The 22,110-nt window shown below is 38.1% G+C and overlaps 1 protein-coding gene across 1 annotated transcript in view; it reads right to left on the bottom strand.

The window, feature by feature from the left end:
* Positions 1-22,110, bottom strand: part of LOC136848139 (uncharacterized) — a 34,452-nt gene that overhangs the window by 282 nt on the left and 12,060 nt on the right. The gene's annotated exons all lie outside the window — the stretch shown is intronic.

Below are 22,110 nucleotides of genomic sequence, written 5' to 3' on the forward strand. Positions count from 1 at the left end.
GGCTTTAAACCACTGTGATTGTTTTTGTATTATTATTATTCATCAAGGCACCTTTTCCCGGCTTACATATTACTGCTTGAAAAGCAAGACTACATAATGATTTTCAATACTTTGTTTTACACATAACGTAACCTTCAATAGGTGTTACCTGTGCATTCACCAGTACTCCAGCCTTCACACAATTACTAAAATAATGGTACACTGTCACCTGACAAAATGTGTTTTTCATTCTTAAGATAGAGGGCTCTACATTATCAGGGCATCAGTTCATCGAGAGAGAGAGAGAGAGAGAGAGAGAGAGAGAGAGAGAGAGAGAGAGAGAGAGAGAGAGAGAGAGAGAGAGAGAGAGAGAGACTGACATCAGAATGGGCGTGATAAGAGCTATTGTGATTCTTGGGTAAGAGATGTCAAGAAGAGTTTCTCGTGATTTTCCCTTTGTAAAAAGTTCATTTTCCACTAAATTTAGACTTTGGAGCTTACGATAACCACAACAGCAACCTACAGTCCTTTTCTGTATTCATGTATTTGGCACGCCATTTTGCACTTGTGCAAATGTAGCAGCATTTGATATATGGGAACAGATTAGAATGCTTACAAGAAAAGTATATTAGAATTAACACTATAAAGTTTACCACCACAGAACAGATACCCGAGGCCAACGGTAACGGTAACGTGAGTGACAGGGAATCAGCTGCAGAAACGAGAGAGAGAGAGATACTGGTCAAATCAGTTACTATCTACATTGTCCTTTGGGCGTTCATTGTTTCGTAAGAAGAGAAAATTTCCGTAGCAATATAAAAAAATTGTGCTATTAATATAGTAATATAAGTGAGTTGGAAATGTAGCCTTTCAAAAATAAGAATAGCCAATTTTGATTATGTTCTTTAATTATCTTGTCTCATCCTCACGAAAGAAATACCTCCCAGCTTCTCTGAAATTCACTTGCGGCTTGGTCATGTGTGTGAGCGTGTGCACAATACTCTTTATGGCATACTACTTTCCTTTGAGTTGAATATAGAATCTAGACCAAAGGCCAAGCACCGGGACCTATGAGGTCATTCAGCGTTGAAAACGGAAATTGACAGTAAGGAGGTATGAAAGGTGTAACAGGAGCAAAACCTCGCAGGTGCACTATGAATCAATTGTTAGGAGAGGGTGGAAAGTAAGATGGAAGAAAGAATATGAAAGGAGGTACAGTAAAAGGAGCGAAAGGGGTTGCAGCTAGGGGCCGAAGGAATACTGCAAAGAACCTTAAGTAATGCCTGCAGTGCACCGCAAGAAGTGCACTAATGGGTACTAGTTTCCATGCAGTCGAAAAATCTCAACCTAACCCATTGTCGGAGTATGTGCATTTGTGCATAAATTTATGCTGTGCGTAGGAATATTAAACATTTCGTTCGGTTTCCCCATTTCGCCTTAGGCGAACAAGCCTACTTTATCTTTGTCTGTATTCTTGTTCCTAATAATCAGAAAAAGATATTCCTGGAATCGTTACAAAGTGATTTTCATAATGATGTACGTTTAACTCATTTGGGTTCCTTGTGTTGCGCTGGAGCCAGAAAATGAATAATCTAAAATAAAACGCATCGTGTATCCTTATATTTTCTTATATGTAACAACGACGGTACTAGGGTAGTTGACTATGCTTTAGGCTTATTGTCTGCCAGCCTCTCTGGACATCGCGCCCACTGTATGGATGCGGAATGAAGGTGCCTTTGTAAGGACTTCTAGGCAGTACTTGCGTCTCTAGGGTCGGGACATTAATCCAAATGTTTGCAGGAGAGTTTTCAAGTATTCAGAAGAGAGAGAGAGAGAGAGAGAGAGAGAGAGAGAGAGAGAGAGAGAGAGAGAGAGAGAGAGAGAGAGAGAGAGAGAGAGATTATGAAGTCGTTAAATCTTCCAACATCAACACATCTTCTATATCATTGTTTTATACTGAACTATAAAAGTGACCATACTTCCACTATACCTAGTCTTAGTATGAAATTTGGCCTAGACCAAGAATTGTTTGGTTACCTCATAAGATTTTAATCAAAATCTGATGTAAATCCACCAAAGCTTATTAGTTCTGCTTACATGTGGGTAACAAACTTTGAAACCTTGCCCTTGACTTATAAAAAGACGAAACTTGATCAAAATATTACAAAATTATTTTCTTCCAAAAGTTACGATACTCAAGGTTACCTAGTGCTTAGGCTTAATCTGCCAAGTTTCGTTATGATTCGCCCATTATTGGGATCTCCTGCTACAACACACATACGGTTTAAGAAATAACTTGCCTCTATGCAAGCTGGCAGAGATAAATATGTACCTTGTCTTTTAATTCACCGACAACTAGAAGGTGTGACAAAATTAAATTTGATCTAAGCTTTGGCGGGAAATCATCGCGAACCACTGATTACAGTTAACGACCTAAAACGTACGAAAACAAGCAAATCAGAATGCTAGCAAAACAATCAGTAAGACTCTACAATACAATACAGTATATGTTACAGGTCTTCAAAGTGTTCTGCTACGACAGTTATGCAAGGAGGCTGCTTCTTCACGATCTGATCATGCACACACAATGGTCAAGTATTTTGATGCTGGAAAGGGTAAGGATGGGCCTTGGAATGCCCCAGGGTGAGGATGGGGCGGGGAATAGCAACAAGTATGTGCTTTTTATCAGATTTGGTGAAGACAGACGACAGCGGCGAGGACACAATCTAAATCTAGTCTTTGTTCATGAGCAGCACCCGTAGGTCACATACCTGCGCCTTCCATCTCGCCTGAGAACTGTCTGGATCTCCATCGGCAGTCGTTTTGAGTCAAAGCACAAGTCAGCTTTTATGGCAACTCGCCGATTACTTTAAGTCATTCATAAGATGGCAAAGGGCTTCTTTTAACTATCGTAAAAAGTGGGCATAATAAACACCAACTTGAGTACCCTTTGGTCCAGTAAAATAGCATTTAAATAGCATGTAATTGACAACCCTACTCCGAATGAAACACAATACAGTGTCACTAAGCATGAACTTGGGTTCAAAATCATATATATATATATATATATATATATATATATATATATATATATATATATATATATATATATATATATATATATATATATTTGTAACTTCCATATTGTCTTTGATGTCCTGACATCTTTAAGGAACTTTGGAAACAAACCCCAGCAAAAACGAGTAGGTTGAATATTCTTGAATAAAATAGCTTTTAGAAACTAGGATATAACTCTAGCCCCAGCTAATATCTTGGAATTTCAGGTTTTCAATGGCATAAAGAACACTAGAGAGAGAGAGAGAGAGAGAGAGAGAGAGAGAGAGAGAGAGAGAGAGAGAGCGTATTCAGAAAAAAATGTTTCATTCCATATAAATAAAAGTACAGGAATACGTTAATGCAACGCACGAACATCTGCAGTGAATCATTTGTAAATGTTTATTTTTTCTACTCAAGATTTCCATAAATTTGGGCAGGATTTATATTAGCACTAATTTCCTATCCATCATTTTCATAAGCATTTTTTACTTTGTCATTTCCCCATGTAATACTGTTAATCTTGAGTGTAAGAAGTACAAATTGTACAAATTACGACGTGTCACTGTTCTCAACAGGAGAAAACTGGGCAATTGTGAAAATTTAATGAATTAATGTTCCTAGGCCTAGAGTGTTTGATAATGATAAAAACACGAGGGCGTGTATTGGTAATCAACAGACCAATCCATACTTTAAAAAATGCATAAAAAGAAGTCAAATCTTCACCGGTCAACACAATTAGCTCTTTTTTATGGTTAGCCTCAGTATTTACAACTTACGATTTTTTTATACTTAATAGATTGATATATGAAAGTTTAGCCTAATGAGCTGGCTTATGCTGAATAAAGGAAACTGATCATTTGTTTATTTAGATGTTCTTTTGAATAAAATATGACTTTACATGATTAGGTCTACCTAAAATACGAGGAAAGAACAAGCTATTAATTTTATAGACTGATCACTCGACTAAACCCGAGGACCAACCTATGGTCCATCGTCGTCTGTGCAGATGCAATAATTTGCCTCTAAACATGTTAACCTATGATCATCACCTCCAACTACAGTCACTATAAGTAGCACTACCTTAATCTTTTCAGTGATTAGTTTCGTTTACCACGCAACAATAAGTTGACAGTACCACTGCATATGCAATAAAAAATCACTTATGGGAACTGCCACTATAGATTTGATGATTATTTGAAGTACGGTAATCTATGAGCTTACTCGGAACAATGTAGACTTCTTTCTTTCCGTAAGCGGAAGCCTAATTCCTAAAATTCGAGATAGGCGCTTGCACAATTGAACTGTGATGAAGCTAGCATCATGCATTCACGGGCCGTTGCTTCATGGAGGCCCATGTAAGATTGGCGAGGTGTTGGAAGGGTAAATGAGGCCTGGTATGGGCTTCCGGTCACGTTTCACTCTGCCAGTTACGCTTAAGTCAAACTACACTCACATGTGTTCACTACCAACCTTTCGACTCAAGTGGCTGACAGTAAGAGATGTGGCGTCACAAACGGGACAACTAGCAGCAGGTACTGCGTCCCTGGGTAACCAGCACGGTCGCCTTCCCATGCACGAGTGACCAACGCTCCATTCTCGATACCCACAGAACAGACGTGAACGCGGACATTTTTTTTTCTTACCCCGCAAACTGCCGGCACTTCACTAGCGATACCTGGATCTTCGATGCTGTTTTTCGTAAACAAAAAATTGTAAAATGAAACTTCATTGTAGACAATGCAGACCGACGGTTTGCAAGCGAAAACTCGATTGACGTTTAAATAAATGTAAAAATATTTCGGTCCGTTCACCACTCAAGCTCTTGAAGGTAACTGACGAGTGACATATGCAGTCAGAAGGACACGCCAAGGATGAGGAAGTGAGCGCGAAACGAAATTAGTTCAAGGATTGACAGGGATTTATACAATGCGAACCGGAGAACGTTGTTCCTTGAATAATAATAATAATAATAATAATAATAATAATAATAATAATAATAATAATAATAATGAAAAGTATCATAAATATCATTATCAATGATGCATTTTATATTATTAACGACTGATTTATGTAGACTGGCCAGAAAACAATTAAATTTTCTTGAGCCATTACCAGCTACAGCAATTAGTGTACTGTATGTGAATTTGAATAAATAATAACGGGTAGTTGACTTTCAGGCTCATAATATGAAGAAGATTTTGAAAAGCACACTTCAGGTTACCTTCTACGCCGTGGAACACGATACTAAACAAGTAAAAAATGCGGCGAAGTTCCTTTTGCGCAATCGAGTTTTTGTACAGCGTATCATGCTGTATGAAACTCTCAGCGACGGCCCATGAAACACTCAGCCGTGGTCCATGAAACTTTCAGCCACAGCCCGGTGATGATCTGGCACCTATAGCGTTGCCAGACACGCGATCATGGCTAACTTTAACCTTAAATAAAATAAAAACTAATGAGGCTAGAGGGCTGCAATTTGCTATGTTAAATGATCGGAGGATGGATGATCAACATACCAATTTGCAGCCCTCTAGCCTCAGTAGTTTTTAAGGCGGACGGACAGATAAATAGCTATCTCAATAGTTTTCCTTTACAGAAAACTAAAAAGGGAATTTCTTTACATTATTTATTATTATTATTATTATTATTATTATTATTATTATTATTATTATTATTATTAGTAATGAAATGTGTATTTATCAAAGAATTAAATATAAGCAGACCTGTAAGAGCCCCGACGCTGTCTCTTCCAAACACGTGTGTGTTCGTGTGTTCGTCGATCGTCATCATCGGAGTCGACAGGACAAAACAGGAGCGTCTCGTTTTCTTTCTCTACAGGAACGCGATTTCAACCATACAATATTTCAGTCTTTCTCCTAAGCATTGTTGTCTTAACGTATGTACAATCACCACTACTTGCATTGCCATGCAAGCATTCTAATCATGTACTCATAATGTTCCAACGAATCTTCTGTATCAAACTGTGTGTATGTTTCTGTTTGTGAAGACGCCAAAGGTCTCTCCATTTCACATTTATTATGCTATTGCATTGTATCCATTAATCTGTCTTGAATCTCATGCAATTGGCCATATGTAGAATTTCCTGACCCTTCCACTGATGTATGTTTCATCACCATATGTTAATCATGTCTCTTGATATCGCCATCTGTTTGTCTGCCGACAAACACAGATGTCTGAACCTTTTATGTCCGTTTTACCTGTCTGTGTGTAGACGCTACATTACCGCTCGCACGCGTCAATAACATCTTCCAAGATTCTGTACATCTCTTACGGGCTGCACTAGAAGCAAGAGCCCGTGCTGGCACAAGGCCAGCTAAATCTAAAACAACAACATGTACATCTCTCAGTAAGGAACAACCAATAAACCAGTTAACACCCAGCCAGTATGTCGCTCATAACCCAGTCCTTACACTGGTGACCCCGGAGTGACTCGAAGGACCCGGCCGACCCAAGATGACGACCCACGCCTGATAGACCCTTCGCCGCCTCGCTGTTTCCCGCCGTTCCTGAGTTCTCAGTATTAGTCCGACCCTCCGAGATGACCCACTCCACCACCGAGCCCTGGATACCTCCTCCAGGAAACCTGAAGCCGCCCCCGCACTCGTACTGGACGAGCTGACCAACGAAGGACCAGCCACGTCATCCTTCAGCCTGCTGCCGCCCCTCTCGAGCTGGCTACCAAGGATCAGCCGCCGTCATCCTTCAGCCCTCGAGCCGGCCACCGAAGGATCATCCGACGTCACCCTTCAACCAGCTCCCGTCCTCCTCGAGCTCCTGCTGGCCGGTGCCGCCCTTCAGCCTCCTACCCGCCCCTAGCCCAAGCCCTTCGAGCCAACTACAATTGTCGCCAAGACAATTTCCGCATCGATGCCTCGCTTGTGGGGGGAACATTGTAAGAGCCCGTCGCCGTCTCTTCCAAACAATCAGACGTTACACACGTCTTGGGGGAGAGTACTTGTAAGAGCCCCGAGGCCCCCGACGCTGTCTCTTCCAAACACGTGTGTGTTCGTGTGTTCGTCGATCGGAGTCGACAGGACAAAACAGGAGCGTCTCGTTTTCTTTCTCTACAGGAACGCGATTTCAACCATACAATATTTCAGTCTTTCTCCTAAGCATTGTTGTCTTAACGTATGTACAATCACCACTACTTGCATTGCCATGCAAGCATTCTAATCATGTACTCATAATGTTCCAACGAATCTTCTGTATCAAACTGTGTGTATGTTTCTGTTTGTGAAGACGCCAAAGGTCTCTCCATTTCACATTTATTATGCTATTGCATTGTATCCATTAATCTGTCTTGAATCTCATGCAATTGGCCATATGTAGAATTTCCTGACCCTTCCACTGATTCTTGATATCGCCATCTGTTTGTCTGCCGACAAACACAGATGTCTGAACCTTTTATGTCCGTTTTACCTGTCTGTGTGTAGACGCTACATTACCGCTCGCACGCGTCAATAACATCTTCCAAGATTCTGTACATCCAGGGTTCCCAGACGTACGATAATTATCGTACAAGTACGATAATTTGACCCTCTGTACGATAAACGATAACGTGTGTACGATATACGATAATTTCCGATATATTTAAGATAATTACTGAAAATGTGCGATAATTTGAACCTTTTTGTCAACTTACAGCAATTTAGAATATTCAAGGCTGTAAAGCATCGGGACTATGCATATTGTAATATTTAAAATAATTTTACAGAGTATATCGCTGTTGTTTATGTATCATTAAAAATTTTAATAAAATATATCTATGATTGTAATTGATAAATACTAAAGCTATGTAGAAATTTTTGCTATAAGGCTTTGATTCTCTTTCTTATTTGAAATCTTGATAACCTTGTGAATCACTTCCGCATATGAATATCTGAGAGGGTATTCCCTTGTGGGTGCTACAGGCGGCATGAGCAAGGGCCTGAGTCGGCAGAAGGCCGGCAATCCAAAACATCCAAAGACATTAATCCTATAAACTGACCTGCCAGGCAGCAGACGTGGCTACGTCTTGCCACATCTGCGATATTTCAGCACTTTTAATGAAGACGTGTGAGTCTGGAATTAGGAAGAATTGGCAGCGATTCGAATGGGAGGTCCATGTTTCAACTTGTTTTGGTTCTTCCTAAAGTCTATCGGTTCCTTCTTGGCGATTTAGGCATTGTCCCCCACGCTGCCAAATGCACTTATCTGGAGTTTGAAAGGCCTATATCCATTATCTTCTACCCCTTTTAATCCGTAGGTCAGTCACTGTCTCCTGGGAGCCATACACTTCTTGGTTATCCCTTTTGCCTCGACTTTCCTTGGAAAATCTTTCCATTCTTCCGAGTCTGTACATTCTTATAGACCTGCTGAACTTCAGCACTTTTAATTTGCTTGTTTTTGTTTTTGTGTTTTTGAAGGTGAAATACAGTCATATTATGAAATGAAAAATGTACGATAATGCTCATCAAAAAACGATAATTTGAAGAGGTTTGGTACGATAATTTGGTCTGATACATCTGGGAACCCTGTGTACATCTCTCAGTAAGGAACAACCAATAAACCAGTTAACACCCAGCCAGTATGTCGCTCATAACCCAGTCCTTACAGACCTACATCCATCCTTCCTATCTTCCAGATCTCTCGCTCTCTCTCTCTCTCTCTCTCTCTCTCTCTCTCTCTCTCTCTCTCAGCAGCTACAGTCCTTTTCATAAGGACAAAGTGCCCTAATATCAGATAAGGTAGCAGTCCAACTCTGAAGGTAAGAGACTTACCTACCTACCAAGACAGGTTTCCCTTCAGAGATATAAAGAGAATGCGGTATTTGAAGCACATCGTGACATCCATCACTCTGTTGTACACATTATTCTATGCCTGCTATGTAGCATGGCGAATGCAAAGATTCGGAAAAAGCAAAGAGAAAACAATATCAGACCGCTGGCAGCAGCCACTTTCAGGTTTAGGAACGTCACACATATTTTGCTGTAGGCCTACTGCAGCCACTGCCTACTTGCCTATGTAGAAAGTTCCAGGCCTACTGCAGCCACTGCCTACTTGCCTATGTAGAAAGTTCCAGGCCTACTGCAGCCACCGCCCACTTGCCCCTGTGGAAAGTTCCAGGCAATGATACAAAAACAAAACAAAAAAGACAAAGGACATAGGCCTACGAGCTGTTCAGAATCATGGGTCTATGGTCCCATCCGACTGGCAGCAGATTAGGTTAGGTATTCACGCCTTTGACTTATATACTATTCGGTCAACGAAAGCCGCTTTATATATATATATATATATATATATATATATATATATATATATATATATATATATATATATATATATATATATATATATAGAGAGAGAGAGAGAGAGGATGACCTCCCCAATCTAATTCGGTGTATGCAAGGAAAATATATAGTTTTATAACGATGACAAGCCCCGTCCTTTAAAAATAGGCAGGGGTTAGGGAGGGCAGAGAATCACGTTCAAAGTGCGCTCGATCTGACAATTTCCAAACGATATCAGTGCAACTGAAAATCCCCAACGTCCAACAATGAGGATGAGATAAATGGTTTGCATAATTACGATTCACGTTTTAATGCCTATTTTCAATGCTCTACGACGGTACAGGCAATTTTCGATTTTTTTTTGGTCCTGTACTAATTTACCATTTCTCACAGTATTTCGCAAACATTGGAATGGAATATAAAACTTAGGCCAGGCGTTGGGACTTCTGGGGTCATTCATCGCTGAAAATAATGTTGAAACAGTTGTTAGGAGAGGTTGAAAAGTAAGACGGAAGAAAGAGAATATGAACGGAGGTACAGTAAAAGGAATGAAAGGGGTTGTGGCTAGGGGCCGAAGGGACCCTGCAAAGAACTTTCAGTCAAGGTCCAACCTTCAGTAACCCCTACAGTGCACCGCGTGAGGCGCACTGACGGCACTAATTGTATGAAGCTGACATGAAAACTGAATGACTGGACATTTGCGAAATTCTAAGGAATCAAATTTATAGTCACAAGCTTACTTTTAGTCACATCGGGGTTAATAAAGGGTATTTCGATATGGTAGAAATGTCATGCAAATTTGTCCTCTGAAATTCTGTCACTTCATGTTCACCTCTTTGTATTCTTTTTCTTATCGGTCAATCGTGTCCACAGACACGGGATTCCACAGTGTAAAGAAGCATATACAAGCGGTGTGGTCTCAGGTTTCAAAAGATCGGTCTGAACGTTCATTTAGAAATTACGAAGAGCTAGAATAGCATTGCCAAAGTATCCTTAGAAATTGTTAGTTAACGCAAAAGGTAAGGAGAGAGAGAGAGAGAGAGAGAGAGAGAGAGAGAGAATGCATTAAAATCCAAAATATCTCTTAATCGTTACTTGTTTTTACAATATTGTTTCCGTAGTTATGGAAGCAGTAACATTTTAAAAAAAATGCATAGAGTTGTCATTTATCATTTACAGGAAACATTCTGGGTTCATTCCCGAATAAAAAAAAAATGTACGAGTATATCTATCTATTCTCTACGCTCTGGCAGCTCATCCTACAAGACCTCTGGGATATGGGTCTCTGTTGGTTTGAAGAGTCCAGAGATCTACGCCAGGCCTCTTGTACCCTTCACACCTTACCGCACTTGCGGGTCGCCTAAAGGTAAGGGCTGGTTTTAATCATTTTCACTAATGAAATTTAGGTTGTCAAGTCAAGCACTGGAGCACTTTCAGCCCTTCAGCTCTGAATTCATTGCAAAGACGAAGTTGGAGTGGCTGGACAGCAAGATAAAGAGATCCTGAAAGTAACAGGTGAAATACAAAGATCGAAAGGGGGGAAAAAAGAGAAAACTCCATAGCTGCACTTCTGTGTCAGAGATGTTAGACAGCAAACTTGAAGGGGAAAATGGGAATGGAGGTACGAAGTGGGTGTAGCTACGGTCCAAAAAATGTTACAAAAACACTTTAGCAATGCCTACAGTGCACCACGCGGGGTACAATGGCGGCACTACCGCTCTACAAGAAAGGGCCTATTTTGGCACTGGGGTTAATTTAAGTAACCACCAGGCCGAATGTCGGAACGGTTACAACCATTTCTGAAAAAAATAACAAACAACAGGTAATCCTTGACTCTGACCCAATGGTTCTTATACCTATGCAACTTTTATGACCACGTCCCCCGCCCCCCCCCCCCAACCCCGCCTGGCATCTAGGAGTAAAATTCCCTCCCAGATTTAAAGGAAATAAAAAAAAGAGAAGGGTGTTTTTATTCTTTTGGGAATTAATTAGAGACACTTGACACTGCTTCGTAGCGACTTTTGTTAAGAGAATAACGAATATAGTTAGAGAATTTTTAATTTTTCCCCAGGGCTTGCGTCCCCCTTGGAAATTGCCGACACGGCCCCCAGGTTAAGAACCACTGCCCTAACCGTTTAAAAACCTCAGCTGCAGCGTCGTAATATTTAACTTTGTCTCGCATTTTGTGATGTATTATTTTCTTATAGTCGCATCTGCAACCGTACTTAAAATCCCCCCCTTTTTTTTTTATTCAGCCTTTCCAGGTATTAACTCGATAAAAGACTATTTATGTGAGTTTTTAAGCTTTCCTCACTTTGTTTAAAGGGTTTTTCTGACTTTGAGCTCTACCTCTCAATGCAAAATGCTCTACGTAACCATATAACGTTCCTGATTAAAAGTAGGGGTTTATAATTCCCAGGTGTATAAGTCTCAATCTTGACTTTTTTTTAAACAAAACAAAATATTTCTTATTCCTAAATCATAAATAACTCAAAATCGAGATGAAAAATAATCCTAAGAGTTCTCTGAACCTCATATCAATTTCTCTGGGGAGTTAAAGTAAGAACACCGTAAGAAATGTATCCATTGATAATCTAAAAAAATCAATACATACAAAAGGATGCAAGTTTAAACATATCGACAACTGTATCAACTGATTTTTAAGACTAACTGATTGGCAATGCTTAGTATAGAGGTTGAGAATAATAATAATAATAATAATAATAATAATAATAATAATAATAATAATAATAATAATAATAATAATAATAATAATAATAATAGTCAGTGTTTAGTAAAGAGCGTAATAATAATAATAATAATAATAATAATAATAATAATAATAATAATAATAATAATAAAACTTTTCTAAGTTAACTTTGTGGATACGAAATGCTCACACAACGATGCCGAAATAAGAAATGCGTTAGCAATTACATTTTGAAAATAAATATCTAATTCTGTATCAGCATCGGATTGTATTGTAATTCTTCTACACAGCCATGTGATCCTTCGCTCTCTCTCTCTCTCTCTCTCTCTCTCTCTCTCTCTCTCTCTCTCTCTCTCTCTCTCTCTCTCTCATCCTCAAGGTTAAAGTATTCACGTACACCAGGTGATAAGTCGCCCCACACAATGTAGATCGTTCCGAAGCAAAAACAAAGAAATAAGATCTTGGCCTTTGCTCAGCTCGTATCTTCGTATGCGCCGTTGTCAGCGAACAAAAGAGAGGCCGAGTTGATAAGACAGAGAGGAGGCGACGACAAATACACAAATTCCAGCTTTTCCTCTTTTTTCAAGCTGAGACATGAGTTTGTTTGATACATGTATCGCGTACAGGCAGGAAGGCGTAAAGGAGAGTGGAAGAAGAGGAATGGAATAGAACAGGACATAGAATTTAGGCCAAAGGCCAAGCGCTGGGACCTATTAGGTCATTCAGCGCTGAAGCAGAAATTGCCAGGAAAAAGGTTTGAAAGGTGTAACAAGAGGAACACCTCTTAGTTGCGCTGTGAATCATTTGTTAGGAGAGGGTGGAAAGTAAGATGAAAGAAAGAGAATATGAACGGAAGTACAGTAAAAGGAATGGAAGCAGGTTGCAGCTAGGGGCTGAAGGGATGTTGCAAAGAACCTTAAGTGATGCCTACAGCGCACCGCATGAGGTGCACTGACGGCGCTAATCCCCCTACGGGACGGAAGAAGAGGGAGAAAATCTGATAAAGGTAATCCATCCCAACCAGAATTTGAAAAGGGGAGAGTCTTCATTGGAGGTTATGTGGCTATCCTATAAGACTATGTCATTTTCAATCATATTTCAGAAAAACTGGATATAATTTTTTGCATGGCGTTATGGCAAATTTGCGTACGTTCTCGAGTTTTTTCTTTCTTATTTATTAATGGCCTGCAATAATACTAGGAATTAGTATATTTTGGAACTCAAGATTAATTTTGCGCCAGGCACAAATTCAATGAAAGGTACAGAAGGCGTAGCAAAAGTTTAATTGAGGCCCATTAGAGTAATATTTCACAAACGGCGGCAGAATCTGTGCTTAAAGTAAAATTAATTTTATGTCTTGTGTTCCAAAATTTATATATTCCTAGTATTGTTGTAGGCAATTAATAAATAAAAAAAAAACTCGAGAAGGTGTGCAAATTTGCTATAACGCCATGCAAAAAATTGTATGTATATACATGATATATATATGTATACATATGTGTGTGTGTGTAGAATCTAGAATCTACTGGTCATATTTTACATATGAAATTTAAGCCAATCCAAGCACTGAGTCATTTCCGGCCATAAACCTCTTAAGACCGTGAAAAGAGCGAGTTGGGCTGGTTGGACCTCAAGATAAAAAAATTGAAAAATCCAAAAAATACACAAGATAAAGCACACGGATCTAAATGGACCTGGGAGATAATCCATAATTGCACTGAGGAGCAATAGTTAAAGGTTGGGCAGCAAGGCTGAAGAAACGAAACGGGAACGAGGGTCAAGTAAAAGGTTGAAAAGTTGGTGCAGCTGCGGGCTAGGGAAAGCCGCAAACAGTGCACCACGTGAGGTGCGCTGACAACCCTACCCCCTTACGGGGATGTGGTCACTTTTACTAGAAATGTATGCATTACTTTACGGTTGCAATGACCTCGTAACTTCTCGACTCCCTCGCCCCACCCCCACCCTCCCTTTTTTTTAATATGCTTATCACAGCAGGACTAGACCCAAGCGGGAAACAAAGAAAAAACTGTCACGTTCCGTGGTAGAATTCGAACCTATGAGCAGAGGTTCTAGAGCATTCACGCACGCTGAGTAAAAGTGGCGTTTGCTGTCAGAATTATACATACAATATTGTACATTTATTTTTCGTCGATAAGCCTTTTCATGGGCAAGTGAAACAACATGAGAAAGGGCAGCGCAGAAGTGCCAGTGACATTCAGTTCTCTGATATACAGGCATATTTATGTTGTCATTTATGATTCACGAATATCAGTCGAGTGCTGCAGAAGAGAAAAAGACTTGAGAATCTTAAACATAAATCACAGAAGGGACTCGAATATTCTGTCTTCTGTCATTATAAACTTGAGAATCTGATGGCTTACAGTAACCTGAAACTCGAATACATCAGAAACTTGCAGACATCAGATCGCTAACCGAGTGATGTAAAACCTGGACAGAGAAAGTCATTCCCTATAAAGAGATATAGTCTTGATTCCTCGAGTACGATTGTCATGTCCGATTTTCTGAGAATTTTCTGTTACCATTACGCTTTTGAGATCCACAACACCTCTATATTATACTTATTACGTTTCAAGGTTTTACAAGGTACCCTAATCCGCGATAAACTAAAACAATGAATTTTTAACTTGCGTTTATTTACGGAAAATGAGCGAAGAATAAGTGCATATTATTAATTAATGAGAGAATGAAGGCCTACAGTTTTTTCTTAGCTGAGGAAAAGAATGGAGGTAACCCTGTTCCCACAGATATAACTCTTGGTCGCGAGAACTTCTGTAACTGGGTTCTGGAAGGTAAAGAAAGTAAGACCCGAAGAAAAAACTCCTTCTTTCCTACCTTCCGGCTTCTAGAAAACTCATTATTAATTTGTGCGATGCAAATAAACGATAGATTTCAACAGGGAGTGAAATCTCTATTGAACAGCTAAAAAAAGCTCTAAACCGTAGCCCCACCTTCTTGGGCGAGTTCAAAACGTCATTTCCTTGGGCGGTGTTTCTAGTTTCTTCATCTTAATGTTTTTCATGTTCACCTCCTGAAGACTTTTGCGATCAAACGCATGTCCGGTCGTTTCCTCTTCTTCTCCACAAAATTCACTATTTCTTTTTTAGTTGCGTTTTAGTTTTAGTACATCTAGTCTGGTCTTTACCTTTTTTTTACTGCCTCCCTTATAATGTTCCTTTTTACCACCTTACCATCAGCGAACTTCAGTCCAGTAACTTTTCGTAATATTAATATTCTTCCAGTTTCCTCTGCAATCCTGTCTTTTACTTTTTTTTTTAACTTTTCTCCTATATACTGATTTACTTCACCATAAATTTCGTTCTTCCTACATATATCATTTACACTTTCTCCCAAACAGTCTTTGAAAGGTTTCCTTATGTGGTTATCTAATACTTCCTTCACTGGTACCTGCAGTTTTTGATGCGGAACAGCATTACTTTTTATATTCTAATCGACTTTCAACAGGTCATATACCTGTCTCAGCTTTTAGGCCCAATATGACAAAGTTGATAGAGCAGGATTAATTCTATATACTCTATTTTGTAGGTCACAGGCCATATTCCAAATTCCTCTAAAAGTCCCAGTATGGTGTGCACTTTGGTTGTTCATAAATTCCCCGGAGGATCCTATACTGCATTATTTCTATTTCATTCATGCCTTTTTCAATGAAGTTATTCTAGCTTTCAATGTCAGTAAATAATGTTGGGACCACCACTCTTTCATATAACTTCTTACTTTCTTTACATCTCCGTACTTTATTTCTTAACATGTAATCTAACTTTCATTTCTCTTCTTAATACGCATATCCTTAGAGCCATTTTCTGTATACTATTCTCATAGATACAAGCATTAAAACTTTTCACTCTACTTCTTGAACTGCTTTTTTAACTTCTGTACGTACGTGATCTTCTGTTTTCTTTATTCTCTTATTTCTTATGAGCACTGCTGATTTATTGGGCTTGGTAGTAAATGCAAATTTCTTGAGCTGCTCTGGACTGCAGGAATTGCCGATTGCTGTATCTTTTCCTTCTTTCCTGCTACTGAGGAGCATTGTTGTCAAAAAATATTGGAGACTCTCATTTCTATATCTCTTATTGTAGTTATATTCTTTCCGGATAATTCATTCAGCTTATCTGTTATTATGCCACATAGTTTTGGACCATACATTGCTCCCTGTCTTGCATTCTCAGTTATTTCCACGGCTTCATTTTCGCCCGCCGGACACCTTATTCCTGCCTTGCCGTTTACACTGATTTTTTCCTAAAGTCACATATCTTTCCGATACTACCATTTTTCTTATTTCTTCGGTACAGTCTTTCAAGGACAGTTTTTCGAAACAATCACGTGTGCGTCCGAACCATATTTATGCTGAGGCACCAAAAGACAATACAGTATTGTACTCCCCTTTTGACATTTAGGCTTAGCAGGTGCTCAACTGTAGACCTTCCTTCCAATCCACCATATTGAAATCTGTTTCATTTCTCCTTCGCTATATCGTTCTCTCTTTTTTAAGTAACGTAAGTTTGTAAGTTATACCTGTTCCTCTCCTAATACCAAGTTCTAATTTACTGCGACGGTATTGCCGCCATCTCCCATTCTTCTGGGGTGTTTAGCTCTTCTTCAATGTCACTAATTAAGGAAGCCAAGCTCTCAGCTATTTGCCTATACCCCGGTTCATAATCTACATGTCATTACCTCCTTGTCTATCCGGGGCATATCTAGTCTTTAAGTTTCTCGATTACTTTCTCCACATCAATGGTGCTAGACCGTTGGATATTTTTATTCCTTCTCCCTTTTATGGTCATCCATTTTTTGTAGAGGAGATTAATTTCGTCTGCCAAGCTTCCTATTCCCTTTGCAGGGTCATCCTGATTAAGTGAATTTTCATAAACATCCTCTATTAATTTTTTGTCTTTGCCTTTTACAGTCACCATATAGTTGGCGTCTACTTTTTTTTTTCTTAAAGTCCCAAAAGGCCATTCTATTTACTCTCACGCCGAAGTTTATTTCAGCTTCTACGCCCTTTATTCTAGTTCCTTCTTCCTTCATCTTTTCTTTGATACTATATTCAGTTGTAAGCTCCACTTGCTCACCTTTTCAACCCGCCCTTTTGTTATCATTTTTTGCCCTCGGAATTTTGACGGATTCTCTCTGCCAGCGAATGTACTTACTTTTTACTGAACCCTTATTTTTACTATTTAAACTAAGAATTGTAAGCCTCTGTGCCATTTAGCTTGTAATATTTGCTACATATTTTCCATTACTTAATGTTCACTTTCTACAGTCCAGTTCATTACCACTGTCATTGCAAAATGGTCGAAGTATAATAATTAAGATGATATGCTGTATAGAGTGATCTTTCCTTCATATATTTCCATTTTCTGCATTCCTCTTTATCTTTTCTTTAATTAATACGTAGTCAATTGCCTCTGCTTATTTTGGATCCGAGTCCATGTGCCACTACATGCATAATCAATTTCAATCATTCTTTTCCCCATTCCGGCACTTTTTTCTTATTATTATTGACAACGTGACCCACTCGGCAGTTAAAATCCCCCGACACAAAGCTGTCTTCAGCCTTGTGTAAGTCCTTCTCTAGTTGAGTTAATCTTCTATTAGTTTTTCAATTTTTCTTTTCCTGTAGGTCGTATCTAGTCAGTAATCTTGTACTGTGTTTGTCGTCGTTAATACTGTAACGGTCGCTAACTCGTTGTAACGCCAACAAAGACTCATCCTCCTTCAATATTTATGTTATTACGGAAAACAATATACGCATTTATTTCTACGTGTTCATTTCCATTACAGCGAGTTTCTGTAAACTTTTTCAATTATTTCCTCAATATACTTCCTTGCACCCTTTTTCCTTTGAGCCTGGAGTTTCTATCATTGTTCTTACGGTCCTTGCGGGAAACGTGGTCCTGTCATATTTCACGAGTTGGGTTACACTGCTGCTTCTGCCCATGGCATGGGGTTTGGCTTTGCTGCTTTGATATTCCCTGCTTCTAATAGCTTATAAATGTAGCTTGTTTACTACTCCCTCCATCCTTTTCTTTGAAAAATCAGTTTCATTTCTGACAGTATTTTCTTCTGATGTTTTCTTCTCGCTGTTATTGCTTTCCAGACTGTCTCTCCTTTTGTAGCACCAGAAACGGCAGCCTGTATGACTGAATGGGAAACTGTTCCTTATTTTTGAAGAACATATACACACAATTTTCTTAATTTACATTCCTTTTTTTTTTTTTTTTTTTGGCTTATAGCTTTACAGGGAGAACTTTCTTCTCCGTCCTCTTGATTAGGGTACCTACCCTATTCATCTCTCCTCTCCCACTTTCTAGGTTTAATCTGTGTCCCATTCTCTTCCTTTAATGGTCTTTTATTTTCATTTTATTTTTATTATTTTTTTTGTGGGGCACCTAATCCTACGATTGTATCTACAGTTCTTGCAGAATTAATATCATCCCTTTCAAGTATACTTAAGAGTCTAATTTTACTGCTCTTTTGTCATGAATGTATCGTGCCATTTTACGTGCCATTACTCACAAAAATTTCCTTTCACCCACTGTCCTTCGTTATTGAACCTCCATTTTGCTTTTGTTCTGTTATCTGTGCCTCTGGGCTCTTCCTGGTTTAAGCTGGTATAACTAACCTCATCCTTGTTCGTAGCTTGGACTCGACTTTGGTTAACGACTAAGGTATTTTTAATATTCTTATGCAAAGCTTTATTTTAGGAACCGGGCTCTTTCTACGTTCTTTCCATGTAAGCAACAAGTTTTTTTTTTATTTAAAGCTCTTCAATCTTCTAGGATACTTCCCTGATTACAGACTGACCTCTTGCTATCAGCTATTTCACTTATACCCTCTAATTTTTCTTTATAGGATCTGCACTCTTCTTCCGTTTTTCTTTCTCGTTTTAAAGTAACTTTTTTTTTTTACCCTTCACAACCATATTTTCCAAGTCCTGGGGAAGCTTGGGTTTTCTTCAATATGCTTTTCAGTGCATTTACAGCACTCTGAATTGTTGCAAGTTTTTCCATACGCACTCTTACATTCTAAACATATGCCTAGGTTTGGGTTTTGATAATCTCTTTCACTCCCTTCTCTTTCCAGTTTCTCTTTAACCTCCCCAAAGCTATAGCTTATTCACCTTCTCTGCCATTTTATTTGATTTCATTTGAGTCTTCATTTAGTCTCACTCAGGCTTGTGTTTGCATTTTGGTAATGATTATACAACCACTTCCAACACGAGTCACATTCCGCACTGTGTTCTTTTGGACCTTGCCGGACATCGCATGTTTTCAAATTAGCAAATCTTATCACGGTTTCTTATGTTCTTTCGATTGGAAGTAGCTTATAATTCGTCGTTCACAAACCCTTCACCTTTGCTTGCCTATTAGCTCATGTGACTCGATAGCCTACTAGCCTATTCTTGTCTTCTCTTAGGCCTATGTCTGAGTCTTCTCTCATGTCTATCAACGCCATGTGCCTGTTTTCTAAGTCTTTATGTATAACATCTCTTTCTTTTCCTGTTTCTGAAAGTTTGACCCGTCTTCTTTTCGAACCTGTCTTCAATTTTTGTAACAGCTGATTTGCCATAGCCATGTCTTTGTTTACCTGATCACGCTCGATGTCTCAACCACATAGCAAGAGGACCCTACCGTTTATCTCCGCTATTGAATTACCTCACTAAATACATATACTCTGATTCTTAGTCTCACTTTTGGTTAATCATTTTCCCTAATAACAGGTGCACTTAATAAGAAAATAGGCAGCAACAACACTGACCGCGGAGAGTCGGAACTGAACTGAACCAGTGAGTCGGCAATCGGCAGTCACTAACTACCATTCATTTACGTCGTCATCTTCTTTGACGTATGGTACCAGGTGAAGCTAATTGGTTTCCTTCTTTTTATTTTGTTTTGCTCTTTCTTCTTTTATTCCATACTGACATTTTGTTCTGTGAAAGTTCCTTAGGTGAATCCTTACCCTTCCAGTTTCATATAACAATAATAATCAAGGTGATAATAACCACTTCCCGAAAACACATAGATTTGTAATGAGTGTATTCCCAACACCTTTACGTTATTTAAATTTTCACTTGTAATTTAACTCTTTTTCTATCATATTCATATGGCGCAACTTCTAGAGCGATCCAAGAGTATATAGTAAAACTCGGTTGACACCATAATATTGAGAAGTCATAACAAAGCAAAATACTACAAGAGCCTGGTTATCTTCAAGAGGCTAAGATACTTTACATGATATAGTAATTGTAAAGATTTGTTACACGTTCATCTTAGTATGATGATATATATACATATATATATATATATATATATATATATATATATATATATATATATATATATATATATATATATATATATATATATATATATATATATATATATATATGTAATTCTAATAGCCACAATGCCCTCTTAACTTCTCGAATTCTTAAGAGGGCATTGTGGCTATTAGAATTACATATATGTCTGGTAAAAGTGACCAGTAGATTCTACACACACACACACACACACACACACACATATATATATATATATATATATATATATATATATATATATATATATATATATATATATATATATATATATATATATATATATATATATATATATATATATATATATATATATATATATATATATATATATATATATATATATATATATATATATATATATATATATATATATATATATATATATATATATATAAATATATATATATATTATATATATATATATATATATATATATATATATATATATATATATATATATATATATATATACATGTATATATTCTGTCAAAGAAATCTGGTTTGCCCTACTAATAAGCGTCCCAAGAGGTTTAAAGTAATGTAGGGTGTATGGATTACCACTGAGAGAAAAATTTAATTCTCGTGTCCCTGGAATACACTTCCATTTTCTCAGACGAGGAGCATAACCATTTAAATAGAAAACGAAATGAATCCTGCTCAGTGACAGTGGAGAACTACGATATTCTCAAAAGATACACAAAAAAACTATCATTTCTGTCCGTATATAATCATGATGATATGTTACTGCCGATAGCATGAAACTTTCGATAACGGTCCTTCTTAAAGTTTGCTATTAAAATTTAATCATCTCAATATGACGCTCGAAAACTAAAATATTTACCGATCTTCGTTGGAAAACAAGAAAACAAGACACCTCACTCGAAAACACCCCAGAAAAGCACCCCTTTTCGCAGATCCGGAGATCCACTGTGAAGTACATTTTGTTTTAATGCTAAAAGATACTATTTCATGCTATCTATTTATGAAGCAGGCTACCGCATTTTCATCAATATCAGGTGAGAGATATTGATGGAAAAGGCTTACGGACGTGTGAACGCAGCTCAAAACCAATTGACGTTGTTTACAAATAGTCCTCTAGTACAAACTTATAAGAAGCTTACAATAATAAGGATTTTTACTTTCTTGATAACAATTTTGGTTGACAAGAGAAAGTTTTTCTGGGTGGGTGAAACGCTAAGGCATTTGTCGAAGGATCGGCTTAGTTTGGGACGAACGACGAAGAGATCACAAATATTCTTAAATTATGGGGTTCGTTACGAAATTTATTTTCATATTCAAAGCAGGAATGACATTGGATAATGATCACCATGCTGGTGCCCAGCCTGGACAGTAATTCTGCAATGATTACTGGTTCTCAACTGGTATGGTTCTCTTAGCCTCATGATTTTAGTAAGTTAACAATGTTTTCAGTAGATAGCATCGTTTCCATCGCAAAAAAGAGAAGCATTTGAAATAAAGGATTTCATGATCACAAAATCCCTTTTAACAGAAAAGTTTTTGAAGCCTTTGTTACCAAAACATCCTATAACGTTTGATTAGCTCTCTGTCTTGCGTTTATTCATGGTTATACTCGGAAAAAATGTTTTATTTATAACTTATTTGTGTTCGTTATAAATGTAATTTTTAATTGTATTTGATGTGTAAATGCTGCTACTAGGTTCAACTGTGAAACAGCTCAGTAGGCTCTTATT

Source organism: Macrobrachium rosenbergii, chromosome 18 (genome assembly GCF_040412425.1).
Source record: "Macrobrachium rosenbergii isolate ZJJX-2024 chromosome 18, ASM4041242v1, whole genome shotgun sequence".
Classification (NCBI taxonomy): domain Eukaryota; kingdom Metazoa; phylum Arthropoda; class Malacostraca; order Decapoda; family Palaemonidae; genus Macrobrachium; species Macrobrachium rosenbergii.